Source organism: Schistocerca serialis, chromosome 4, assembly GCF_023864345.2.
Source record: "Schistocerca serialis cubense isolate TAMUIC-IGC-003099 chromosome 4, iqSchSeri2.2, whole genome shotgun sequence".
NCBI lineage: Eukaryota > Metazoa > Arthropoda > Insecta > Orthoptera > Acrididae > Schistocerca > Schistocerca serialis.
In genome coordinates this window covers 446,623,810-446,638,456 of record NC_064641.1, presented here as the reverse complement: position 1 = coordinate 446,638,456, position 14,647 = coordinate 446,623,810, and positions in this window count along the sequence as shown.

Genomic DNA, 14,647 nt, shown 5'->3' with positions numbered 1-14,647 from the left:
GGCAACGAAAAGTTGGAAGTTTCTTCTGAGATATTGTAGAAAGGTTTAGTACGAAACTAGGCCATTGTATATGTTTGCTGGCAGCGGTGGTCGCGTGAGGGTACGGTCGCAAGAAGACCGGCCTCCGGACGGCCACGTGACGCTACAGTGGGAAGACTGCCGTATTCGGCGTATGACTGTGGTGCGTCGTACTGCGTCTGCAGCAGGAATTCGAGCTGCAGTTGGCACCGCAGTGACACAACGAACTGTTGAAAGTCAAGGACACCTCCGTGCAAGACGTCCTGTAGCGTGCATTCCACGGGCCACAAACCACCGCCATTTTGTGTAGAGAGAGTTCATCGGACTGAAGGTACGTTGTTTTTTCTCATGAACGGGGGCTCTACCTCAGTGCCATGATGGCTGTGTGTTGGTTAGGAGGATGCCACGCGAGCAATTGAAATAAGCTGTATGCAACCTATATACATTGGACCTACACCTGGAATTGTGGTCCAGGGTGCGATTTCGTATGACAGCAGGATGACCGTTGTGGTTATCGCAAACATCATGACGGCAGATTTGTACGTCAGCATTCCAGGAGCTGTTTTCCATCAGGATAACGCTCATCCACGTACGGTTGTTGTAACCCAACATATTCTACAGAGTCGACTTCTCGATCTCCAAATGTGTCTTCAATTCAGCACGTATTGGACATCCTCAGACAACAACTCCAGCGTCGTCCATAATCACTATTAAGCATTCCTGTATTGACCGACCTGGTGCAATAGGCATGGAACTCCAACCCACAAAATGACATCCGACACCTTAAGACACAAAGTATGCACATTTGAATGCTTGTATTCGACATTCTGGCGGTTCCCTCCATTAAAAATTTAGTGGCATTTCACATTTGCAGAGGCATTTCCGCGCTTACTTTAACCTGTGATCTTACTAAGTCACTCATTTAAATACGTTACTTTGACAAATGCATTCCCGAAATTTCATTATTCTTTTATATATAAAAGACAATGTCCTGACTGACTTATTATAGCCTAGCACAAACCACTATGGGTACAAACTGAAAATTTGGAGAGGCTGTTGATCTTATTCTGGAGCCGTCGTTTAAGAAGGGTGATAAATAGAAGAGAAACGCTTTTTGACATAATGTCCCTATTAAGGCAATTGTGCCTTTACCAGAAATATTTTTGGAAGTTTAACCCTTATGTGGTGAAATAAGGGGTGAAATGCTTTATGAAAAAGAGTTCACCGTGAACTCATTTTTAAAGCTAAATCTTCGAAAATTGATATATGGCTACTCGGTTATAAGTGCAAAAAATACGTGTCTCACTATTTTCGAAAAGTCACACCCTCAGGGGTTGAAATAGGCCCAGACTGATTCAGTGACTCGTCACCGCCCAGCCGAAGCCGATAAGGATAGAAATTTGAAATTTGGAGAAGCCATCGTTTAAGAAGTGATTATTCGAAATACCACTCCTAAGGGAATGATATAGAGGATGAAACCTTTTTTAAATGGTGTCGCTATTCAGGCAATTACGAAGCTATAACTACGAAAATGATGATTTGGATTCTCAATCAGAAATTAAAAAATATATGTTTCACTATGTTTGGAAATTCAACCACCACGGTGATAAAACAGTGTGTGAAAGTTTTTTTGAAAAGAAATCATTATAACAGTAGGAAAACATTTTTAAAGCTACATCTACGAAAACTGTATTTGACATCTCGCTTGGAAATAAAAAGATACATGTTTCAGTGTTTTTGGAAGTTCAACCCCGTGACTGTATGAAATAGGGGACGAAAAATTTTATGAAATTATTTCATAATGAAAGTGTATTTACAGTTAAACCTGTTATAAATAAAGTTTTCAGTGTTTTGGAAATTCAAAATAGGGAAAGAAACATTTTAAGAAAATGTTTAATGATAGTGAAAACTTTTCAAAGCTAAATCTATCAAAACTAATATTTCACTTCTCCGTGAGATATAAGGAAATATGTCGTAGAGAATGAAGTTTCTATAGAAATATCACCACCAGAACCCAAAAAGGCATTATTAAAAAAAAAAAAACAAAAAAAAAAAACAAACGAGCTTGGAGTTAAGCAAATAGAATCGCATTTTGGTCGGAAAAGATCATACTTCTACATCCTCAATTGGCATGGAAAGTTGAAGTGTTGCAATTTGTAAACATCGTAAAATTATATATATCCTTTAGGAACAATATTTTCATTTCTCCACATAATTTCCAGCCCTCTCAACTGCCTTACGCCATCCAGGAACCAGCGCCTGTATACCCGCACGGTAAAATTCTGGACCAACCTGTTGGAGTCACTGTTTAGCAGCATGCACGAGGGAGTCATCTTCAAACCCTGTTCCACGAGGAGAGTCTTTCAGTTTCCCAAAGAGATGATAGTCACATGGATCCAGGTCAGGACTGTAAGGCGGGTGTTTCAGTGTTGTCCACCTGAGTTTTGTGATCGCTTCCATGGTTTTTGACAGACATGTGGTCGAACACGACTCAATCGAGCTTGAAGTTTCTTCAGTGTCGTTACATATGCATAAGAATTTATGGTGGTTCCACTTGGCATGATGTCCACAAGCAAGAGTCCTTCGGAATCGAAAAACACCATAGCCATAACTTTTCCATCAGAAGGTGTGGCTTTGAATTTTTTTTCTTGGGTGAACTTGCCACTCCATTGATTGCCTCTTCGTCTCTGGTAAAAAATGATGAAACCATGTTTCATCACCTGTCACAATTCTTCCAAGAAATTCATCTCCACCATTGTTGTACTGTTCCAAAAGTTCGTTGCATACCGTTTTTCTTGTTTCCTTGTGAGCCACTGTCAACATCATGGGAACCCACTTGGCACAAGCCTTTTTTAACGCCAACACTTTCAGTATTCTGCAAGCACTTCTTTCCCCTATCCCAACGTAGCTTGACAATTCGTTCACTGTGATGTGTGTCAGCAGTCACCAGTTCGTTAACACTCCGCACATTGTCTGGAGTGTGTGCAGGGCGAGGCCTGCCGCTACGAGGACAATCCTCAATATTGCCGCTCCCGCTTTCATCACGTAACCTGCTTGCCCACCGACTAACTGTACTGCGATCGACAGCAGCATCTCCAAACACCTTTTTCAACCTCTTGTGGATGTTTCCCAGTGTCTCGTTTTCACAGCACAGGAATTATATGACAGCACATTGCTTCTGACGAACGTCAAGTGTAGCAGCCATCTTGAAGACATGCTACGACGGCGCCTCTCACGGGAACAGGTTGAACTAAGTTTGAAAACATGAGAGAATGAAGTATCTATATATTTTGCTACTTTTCTCCCTCAGTATATGTAACTGAAAGGCTTTTTTCGATGACAGTTTGCATAAAATAAAAATTATGTTACATCTTCAGTGTATCAAAAATAATTAAATGATACTGAAAATTTACTTTGTTTGCGAATTACACATTTGAGAAATATGAAATAAGAAATCAAGTTTTTGCAGTACGACTGCAGTGCCATTTAAATGCAGCGTGTTTACAGCCCCTCCCACTCAAGCTCCTTTCCGGCCGTACGTGGGGTCTGGACCCCTCCACCATCCTCCACACCTATAAATCCCTCATCCGCCCTATCCTTTGTTACAACCATCTGGCCTGGATCTCCGCTCCCCCTACCTTTTATAAATCCCTACAAATCCTTGAACGCCATGCTCTCCGCCTCACCTATCACATCCGTCTCCCCTCCCCCATGCGGATACTGTATGATCTCATCCCCTTCCCCCACCTCCTCCTTTTCCTTGAAAGGATACGGATCCTGTACACCTCCCGCAAACTCGATGCTCCTCATCCGCTTGTCTCACCCATCCTCTCCCACCCCCGCCCGCTGCCGAACCTGTATTCCCACGTCCCACCTGGTCTCCATCTCTCCACCCTCCTTACCCTCTCCCAAGGTGCCTTCCGCCAGCTCCCCCTCCCTGATGATGTCCTCCTCCCCTCCATCTACCCATCCTATCAACTTTGATTCTCCCCCCCCACTTCCTGTGTCCTTTCCTTTAGGTACCCTCCCTCCCTTCTCTCTCCTTTTCCCCCCCTTCACCCTTCCTCCATCCCTCTTCCCCTGGGCTTCCACTCCCCCTTCCTCCCTTCCCCCTATCTCCTCTGCCCATGGCATCTCTGCTCTCCCTCTTCCTCCCCCCCCCCTCCTCCTCTCTTGGTATGTCCCCGGACTCGCACACGCTCCGTGGACTATCGCGCGCCGGAGATCATGGCCATCAGTGTCTCGTGTGTGTCGTCGTGTTTAGTGTTTAGTGCTCACCGTCGCACTCCATCGTTAACCTGTGCCATCGCCATCTTCAGTGTTTGTGCGTCGTATCAACAGTTTGCAGTGTGGATTATCGTCGAGTGCGAACGGCTCCGTGTTTGTCTTTATGTGTCTATTGTTTTATTGCCCACCGTTCTGTAACTTATGTGTCTTCTCACTGTTTTTTCTCATTGTGTATTCTATGGCTGAAGAGCAGCGTAGAGTGCTGCTGACAGCCTGCCTGTTGTACAGGTTTTAAAATAACAATAAAGAAAAAAAAGCCCCTCCCGCTTTCAACTTCTCATGCTCATATAGCATGTCGTGGCAGAGGAATAAGTGTGCAGCCAAGCTAGAGTATTATTGCACTCATGCCGTACCAACTGACCTTAATAATTATGTTTGTTAGCAAGCTGTAGTGTCAACGCACTATAAGAACCAGATAAGTGCATTTTATACTGTAGTCTTCTTTTGACAACCAACTTATTTGTCAAGATCGCTACATTAACACAATTATTGGATTACTAGTTTCGGCAATATCTATTGTCACCCACAGATGCATAAAACCGGGCAGTGGTAGTTACATCATACAATGCTTACATCACTGTCATATGAGGCTTATACAATATGCATAAAGTCGAGACATTACAATGACATACCATGCAATGTAGAGCACAGCCCGGGTTATGGATCTGGGACTGACAATACATATTGCCGAAACTAGTAACATAGTAATCGTATTTACCTACCGATCTTGGCAAATAAATTTGTTTTCAAAAGAAGACTACAGAACAAAATTATAGATCGCCTCCTGTACTGAATCATATTTTAGCTTTGTGTATTATTTCGAACTTCCTTCTCGCTTAAAATGGTTACACTGATTTAGAGACATTATTCCTAAAAAATATATATGAAAAATTGTTTTATTATTTAGAAGGAACAGAGAGGGGGGGGGGGGTTCGTGATAATGGGAAAGAGTAAGTGGCAGATACCTGGGCAGCAGGTTACAAAAAAATGGCTCTGAGCACTATGGGACTTAACTTGAGAGGCCATCAGTCCCCTAGAACTTAGAACTACTTAAACCTAACTAACCTAAGGACATCACACACATCCATGCCCGCGGTAGGATTCGATCCTATGATTGTAGCAGTCGCGCGTTTCCAGACTGCAGCACCTAAAACCGCTCGGCCACTACGGCCGGCAATAGGTTACACATAAAGAGTAATAAATCCAAAGGAAAATGCAAAGATAATAATGGTACCCTAAAAATTAAAGACAGATTTCGTGCACCTTATAAGTTAAAAAAAGAAATAGGCTGATAATTACAATTTGTTCTTCTGCTTCTCTTTTTCTTCATGAAATCAGAGTTAGGTCATCTGCATGTAAGATCACAGCCTAGTGTCATGATGTAAAGGAACTCCATTTATGTTCAACAGTTTCTGTTTGCTGATAACTTCATCTGTATGTACCGGGTGATCAAAAAGTCAATATAAATTTGAAAACTCAATAAACCACGGAATAATGTAGATAGAGAGGTAAAAATTGACACACATGCTTGGAATGACATGGGGTTTCATTAGAACCAAAAGAAAACAAAGTATTGCTAGACGCATGAAAGATCTCTTGCGCGCGTCGTTTGGTGATGATCGTGTGCTCAGCCGCCACTTTCGTCGTGCTTGGCCTCCCAGGTCCCCAGACCTCAGTCCGTGCGATTATTGGCTTTGGGGTTACCTGAAGTCGCAAGTGTATCGTGATCGACCGACATCTCTAGGAATGCTGAAAGACAACATCTGACGCCAATACCTCACCACGACTCCGGACATGATTTACAGTGCTGTTCACAACATTGTTCCTCGAATACAGCTACTGTTGTGGAATGACGGTGGTCATATTGAGCATTTCCTGTAAAGAACATCATCTTTGCTTTGTCTTACTTTTTTATGCTAATTATTGCTATTCTGATCAGATGAAGCGCCATCTGTCGGCCATTTTTTTGAACGTTTGTATTTTTTTTGGTTCTAATAAAACCCCGTGTCATTCCAAGCATGTGTGTCAATTTGTAGCTCTCTGTCTACATTATTCCGTGATTTATTCAGTTTTCAAATTTATACTGACTTTTTGATCACCCGGTATATATAGTGGACAGTGTTGGAGAAATAAAGGAGCATTGTCGTACTCCTTTGTCTGTTTTCACTGGCTTTGTAGTTATATTCCCCATATCTTTAACAGTTTCGTATAGGCTCTTAATAGTGTATGGACAACCTGGTTCAGCAATGATATTCCATAGCATTTCTCTATTCACGCTACCGGAAGCTTTCTCAAAATCCACAAAAGCGTGATGGATTTCCCTACTGAACTCTCGTCTCTTTTCTATAACTCGTTGCAGTGTAAAAACATTGCTATTAGTTGACCATTATTTTCTAAAACCTGAGTTTTCTTCCGATATTAACTTTCCCATGATATTTTTAAATCTGCATTCAGGACTTTGGCTCACAATTTTCTGGCTGCGTCCAGGAGGCTTATACCTCTACAGTTACTGCATTTATTTTTGTGTCCCTTATTAAAGACATATTTTACTTTGGGTCTTAGCTAGTCTTTTGGTACCTTCTTATTTCTCTAACATTGATTAAGTATGTGAAGAAATCATAGCTGCAGTAATAACCGTCCGGTCCCACAGTTCCATATTAATGCTATCTAAACCAGTGACTTTCCTACTCTTTGTAGCTTTTAAAGCTTCCGTCATTTCTTTCATATCAGTATCGTCCCAGCTTTTTGTGTCATTTAGTTAAGGTAATATCTGAGTTAAAATATCATCATACCACAAGTTTTTATAATGAGCTAGCTACTCGTCCTCTCCTACATAATTAGCACGTATACGATCATTTGCTTGTTTGTTGAGTGATTTCATCAGTTTATAAGCGATAGTTTGTCCGCAGTATAACTCAAGCGTTCGCATAATTCTGCGTGCACTTTCCGAGTTATACATTTCGCATTATTCCTCGTCCTTTATCTTCATTATAATTTTCATTAGTGGGATTATTTACGTAGGTTTTGAAAGTTTCTTCTTCAATTACACATTTCTGATAAATATAAGCCGCTAAGATATGTAATCTAAAAGTAACAGCTGTCAGTCTACTTAATGTTACTGGGCTAACATCTCTACAGCAACTCCGCTTGCGACATCGTACGGGTAGGACGTTGTTTATTTCCGCTCCGTCACTGCGCTACGAGTATCGGGAGTTACGTAAGGGTTTTTTGTTTTTTTGCTTTGTAAGTGTAGACCCTAAGTCGAATTGGTCTTTGAATTTGTGTTTGAGTTCGTTTAAGTGTGTTAGCATCGTTGTCCGCTTCTTTTGTTTCCATGGCGTCCAGGTCTGTTCCACTTAACGATACAGTGCGTTTTTCTTTTGGTAACTGAACACGTCACGTGCAGCCAAGTTCTCTGGAAATCCACTGTTGGTTGGTAAATAGTTCTGGTTTGACTTCAGATCGCCTACACACAGCGCATTTTGACACCGAATTGAACGTTTTATTTATTAAATTTGAGGGTCCATTATAAGTAGAAAAATAACTGCTTGAACATGTTTGCCAGGTTTCTTTCTGTCACAGGGATGACTCAGTCAGTAAAGTCCACCTTGTGAACGCTGACATTGAATACACGAATGTTCTTGTGTTCATCCTACCTCCCGAGGTAGACAATGTTTAGCTCCAAGGATCTTTGCTTAATTATGGTGAAGTTAAAAATATTCCCTTGAACGGTGGTCACCCAGCACAGGCTTCAATTTTACAGCTGGATTGGATGCAGGTAAAACGGCACATCTCGTCTCATTTACAAGTACGTGGTTACCATATGCACGTTCCATACAGAGGTCAGGTAAGGACGTGATTTTTTGTGTAACATTATAAGTCATCTTCGTACCAATTGTCCGAGAAGAGCTTCTGATTTGCAATCTTCTCCTGAACAGCTGCATAAGTTATCAATGATGGACGTCGACTCCAATTGAATCGACGGCCACCGGACGGATTTGAATTTCGATGAGGGTGATTTTCCACTGTTACGACCGAAAACAGGTGGTGATCCCCAGCTTATCCACAATACGAGGCAAAAATGCGCTGTGCACAGGAAGAGGATACCGCTGATGTTGATCACCATGCCCTCCCCTCAGTCTCAACGTCGTCGCTCCTTCATTACGTCTCTCACAGTTGCTGCAGGCTGCAAATTGACTGATCGAGGTAATATTGTTCGTGAAATTCACCAATACTACGTGGAACTGTACGCAGTGGATAAAATGTGAGAGTCTCTCACGACGACGCTCACGAAACTCTAAGAGGGAGGATTACGCCCACTCAGCATGTTGATTTTTGGCAGCCTTCCAATTTGAAGTGTTTGCTATTATTGTAGCTTCTCCCTCCCGTTATCACCTGGTCCGGATGGTCTCCGTAAGGAGTTTTATGTCTGCTTTTGGTCCCCCCTGTGTGCAACGTTTACGGCAGTGTCGAACGACGGTGAGAACTGTGCCTGCAGAATTTAAGGTGGGTAAAGTAGTATTGATACCGAAACAATCTGGCCGTTTCGCTGTGGATTCTTTCCATATTCTAACTTTGCCTGATTTTGACTATAAAGCTGTTGCGAGGGCAATCACCACCATGTTCTCTGCTGGCAAACGTGAGTGGAGTGCATGAGTTGCTTTCCTGGCCGCTCGATTTTGACTTCAAAAGCGGAGTACAGGGATGTGATTTTAGTTACTGTCCTCACTTTTCTATATTTTAGCAAGGATTTTGACCACGTTTCTCGGCCGGCTGGAGTGGCCGTGCGGTTCTAGGCGCTTCAGTCTGGAGCCGAGCGACCGCTAAGGTCGCAGGTTCGAATCCTGTCTCGGGCATGGATGTGTGTGATGTCCTTAGGTTAGCTAGGTTTAATTAGTTCTAAGTTCTAGGCGACTGATGACCTCAGAAGTTAAGTCGCATAGTGCTCAGAGCCATTTGAGCAACGTTTCTCATTGTTATTTGACCCGTGTGTTGGAGATAACCGATTTTACACCAGAGGCTCAATTTACCGCGGCGAAGCTGCTACGCCGCCGATCGCGATTGGTCGGGCTGTGCCCTAGGACAGCCTGCTTCCGTTATCCTTATTTGTTCTCTCTCTCTCAGGAAATGCTGCTTCGCCGACTCTCACTTCAGTTACAATGAACGACCCTTTCTGGTGCAAACGTCACAGTTCGGTCGTATGCCGACGTTGTCGTGGTTCCTCTCCGTCATAGTGAAAAGTTTCCCTTTTTAAAGGCGGAGCTGAACGGTTACTGTTGAGTCTCTAGTACACGGCTGAATGAAGGCAAAATTCTCGTACTTCGGGGCTTTGATGATTTGGTATTTCAACGTAACTGTCAAATAAGGAGTGTGACTAAATACAATTTAAAATGTTTGACACCACGAACGGTCATCAAGCCAAAGTCACTAAATCAATAAAATTTTTAAAAGATTACTAGTTTCGACCCACTGAGACGTCATTTTCAAATATAATGACAAACCTGGAAAACTGCATTAATAAATGCAACCACATTTCCTTCAAATAGTACGAAAATAGACTAAAACCAGCAAACTGAAGTAAAGGCAGCAGAAACGGGTCACCGGAAGTCATGACAAATTTTGGTTGATCAGTCATTTCACACCTTAAGACCGTGTAGATAAAAACTGCATCCGGATGTTGCTATTTCGTGGGTGTTTACTGTAGACCAGAGTACGGCATTGGGGGTTATCGTCGATCGTTGTCTTCTTAAAGTGGCAACACTTAACTGGAAGACTGTAGCTGTTAAATACAGGGGCTGTATTAGGACACGCGCGACGCCAAGTTACAAATATCCAAAAAGTTCGCAATCGGGAAGGCACTTTACATTGCCCAATTGTTCCCGTTCCCTGCGACGATGGCAAAAGTGTTTCGTCAGTTGGTTGAGCGGTTTTTGTGGAAACGTTGCATATTTACGTTGCGCTATGCGATCAACACAAAACCATCTGCCTTAGTACTTTTGGGGATCCCTGATATCAAATCTGCTTTAAACATTCGGCTTACGGTTTTGCTTATTACTCTGGTGTTACACAGTTTCACAGTTCGGCTGTCGACTCTTTTGCGTCCATGCCTCCACCGAGTTTTGCTGCACCTGTTGATGTATGTCGCTTTAAGTTTAAACTACGGCGCGTTAAAGAATTTTACCTTGCCATGAGCTACTTGCGTGCCGATATACTGCAACTGCCGGTACGTACGACCCGATCATTGCAGTGGTCCGCCTTAATCCCACAGAACAATTGTCGCTGCATATCTCCTGGCAGGCGGCGTGGCACAATGTTAGTCTCCTGGCTCATTCCATGGCAGTGGCCTTTTCTTGGTTTACAGTGGTAAATAATTTGAACCCCTCAAATGACCGTTTGTATCGGATTGGCGTCACTGACTTGGACAGATGTAGTAAATGTGCTCTAATACATACTATCCAATATCGATTTACTTGCAGTACACATTTGGCAAACTGGTATTGGCTCCGGAAACGGTTCGCTTTACTTACCAGATCTGTTGACACCACCTTTTGACACCATCTTCACCACTGATATTGTTCTTGGCCTGCAACTTTTTCTCCGAAAACTATAAACAATACAATAACGTGAATACTTAGTCATTTTGTACACTTTGTGGTCGATGGTGATGTGGGAGATAATCACTCGGCGTTTCTCCATTGTATGCATTCCGCATACTGGCGCAGCCAGCCATTGCCAGACTTCCAGAACTTCCTTGCCAGCGTGCTCACCATTATGTTTTGTCGGCATTCCATTGATCGAGGTAGGATGAGATACCGGAGCCTTATAATGACAAGATCTGTAGCAAAACTGCATAGAACACTCATGTCAGAGATGAACCGACTTACAGTACTGGCTCACGGGTAGCGGACATACAACAGCACAAATGTACAGTATGAAAATAGAAGAAATCAGTAAAATGCCTCGTTAAAAAGACATAATTACAGCACTTAATTAATAAAAAGTTTTGAATGGTGGGCTCCATAAGATTCCCTTCCTGTGCAAGGAATGAATATAAAATTATAAAGAATGTAGTTACCAGTCGAGGAAACATAATTTATTATCATGATAGAAATCTGCCAATCACCGATGATGACTGACATCAGTCGAAATGGATTTGCAACAAGATAAATAAATTATGTTTCCGCGACTGGTTGCTACATTCTTTATAATTTTAATAAAAATGTGGTAACGTGTCCGCGCTGTGCAATGGACGCTACCGTGGCTTTAGTTTCTAATCTCGCTAGAGTTTTAAGCAGTTTGCCTGCTATTTACGTCTTATCTTACCGAACTATAAGGTTCCACATTGGAAGCCGTTAAGGAAAAGCACCAGGTGAATCGTTGGCACTTTTGACTTCGGTGTGGAAGGACACAGGTTCGATTCCCGATACCTTCTCAGACTTTTATGACGTAGGGAGCTCTTCAACGGGATTTACTCAATCTCATGAGCCGACATGAAGCGCTGCTTGAATAAAGTAGCAGCGGCAACACCAGAACCGTATGTCCCACGATCATAGATCGCTCCTAGGACTGCCTGTTGGGGAGCAGTTGGCCAGGGAGCCTAATTCGTGAATGGTGCTTACGTTTAAACTATTGAAAATTCAGATACTTCGAATTTTGAGGTTTTTGCTAACCATGGATGAATTTAAATAAGTAATGGATAATTTGTATAAAGCTACAGGCCGGGAAAAGTAAAATCAGCTCGGAAAGTATTTCACGCTCCTTAAGATAGGCAACCAAACTTACATCAGCCACCCCTGAGGAGATGTTAGATGGTTTGCTGATCTTAAGGCTTGTGAAATACACTGCTCAAAAAAACTGGGAGAAACACATGTATCAATGTCCGGTACGTTAAATCTATTTTTATGCAGGAAGTAACTGCGGTGTCATTACATAGCTTAAGATCTTCGCCATCAACGACTGCAACTACTTAAGTAATTCGCCATCTATTGGCTGCGGAATGAATTACAGTACAAGGTGACCTCTCAGAGCAAGCGACTACGACTAGTGTCCTAGTGTTTTATAGTGTGGTACACAAACAGGAGACGTCACTTGTGGACGTTGTATTTAATCAAGCACATGCAATGCGCCGTATTAATTCAGTGCAATTTCTCGTTGCTGTTTGTTTCAAGAAGGATGAACTCTCGGTCGTGTTGCTGCAGATGCCAAAGTGCCTCCATCTTTCATCCGTAAGTTGTGAATACGCTACAGGAAGCGACACGTCAGTACAGAAGGAGAGTTGGACAAGGTCGCCGATGCATTAAAAACCCATGCGAAGGCCTCTTTGTGACCATCTCTGCGTTGTAACGGCGTACGGCTACCACCAGAACACTACAAGACGGTCTCAGTGGCGCCCTGGAGACGCTGTGTCCTGTTAGATTGTGAGGACCGAGAACTGACCCTATGACCTGTTGGAATATCCTCCTTTACACGACAACAACTCGCAGCTCTCAGCTGTCATTTCCATGTCAACTGACAGCTGCGTCGCTGGCTAAACGTGTTTTTCATAGACGAGTCCAGATTTCCTCCTAGGCAAGGCGATGGTCTTTATCGTGGAGATAACGTGGTGAGTGGTACGTTCCATATGTTACCCAGAGATCGACAGTTTCGGCCAAGTTTCTGTGATGGCGTGACGAGGCTTCACTGTTGACACCCGTACGCATCCTTTAGTTGTTCATGGCCGCCTCACCGCCAGGGGGTACACCGAACATGTCATGTTGGACCATGTGACGGCTGCTTCTCACGCACGATAATCCCAGAACCCATGTAGTCGGCGTCAACGAGAATGTCATGCGAAACTTGAAGTTATTTATTTATTTATTTTATTTATTTATTGATTTGTTTAACCTGGCAAGATTAGGGCCATCAGGCCCTCTCTTACATCTAACCAGGCATTCTACTTATTTTACATTCATATGTTTTAGTAGGCATGTTAAACTACATCTAGTACAAAAAGTGAAATAAACAATTTGAAAGGTACACCTGGAAAAATACATACATATAGAGTTTATATTCTTAGGTCACAAGTACTGTTATAATTAGACATTATTGAAGAGACAGATTTTAGATAGGAGTGCCGGCAGCACGGAGTATGAGGGAGACTCATGGTGAAGGGAGGAGAAGAATAGAGACATGATGAAACATAATTAAGGAAATATAAAGGAAAAGAAGATTGCGTGGCTAATAGAGAAAGATGAAGAGGAAGGCATCTCAGGAGCAAGATAGGAGACGCTAGCTTTGCTATTTGACAGATGAGGGGATTGTCCTTGTACATTAATTTTGTGGAGAACTTTGTGAGGATGATAGTAGGAAATGCTTCAACTTCTTCTTAAAAGCAGCAGGAGATCGAATTTTGCGCAAGGTAAGGGGCAGTTTGTTCCATAGGCGGACAGCGGCAACTGAGAAGGAGTTTGCAAAAGTTTTTGTTTTGTGAGTGGGCACAGTTAGGATACCAAATAAGAGTGACCTCGTGTTTCGATTATGATGACATGACAGGTTTTTAATCTCTGAAGCAAGGTACTGGGGTGCTTGCGCGATGAGGAGTCGGTGGAGTAGACATAGAGTGTGGTAGTCACGCAATTTGTCCGGCCGCAGCCACCCTAGCTCGGAGTATGAAGCACTAACATGATCATATCGGCGAATGTTGCAGGTGTAACGCACACAGGCATTCATGGTTAGCTCTAGCCGTCTTTTGTTTTCACTACTCATGCCTTGTTGAATCACATCACAATAGTGGAGGTTCGGTAGAACGAGTGCTTGCACGAGCTGGCGTTTCAAGTCCTGTGGAAATATGTTCCGAAACTTTTTGAGAGCATAGAGACAAGCAGACGTCTTTCGGCACACTGCGACTGTATTCTCCGCCCAGTTGAGATGCTCATCCAAAGTTACACCCAAGTTCTTCACTGTTTTCTGATATGGTATTGGAGTACCGTCGAGCAGAATAGGAGGTAGCCGTTCGCGAAAATCTGAACTTATTAATTTCTGATGGGCTATTAAGATTACTTGCGTCTTTTTTGCATTTAGTTTAAGCCCCAGGTTTTTCGCCCATCTCACTACTGAAGACAGATCATCATTCATCTGAGCGATTGCAGTGTTTACATCTTCAGGTCTGACGCTTAGGTAGAGCTGGAGGTCGTCGGCATAGAAATGATATTTACAGGAGGACAGAACCGACGAAATATCGTTGACATATAAAGAAAACAAAAGTGGTCCTAAGACTGATCCTTGTGGCACTCCCGAGGAAACATGTTTCCAGGAAGATTTTTCATTTACGCAGACAACACATTGCTGTCTGTCTTTTAAGTAG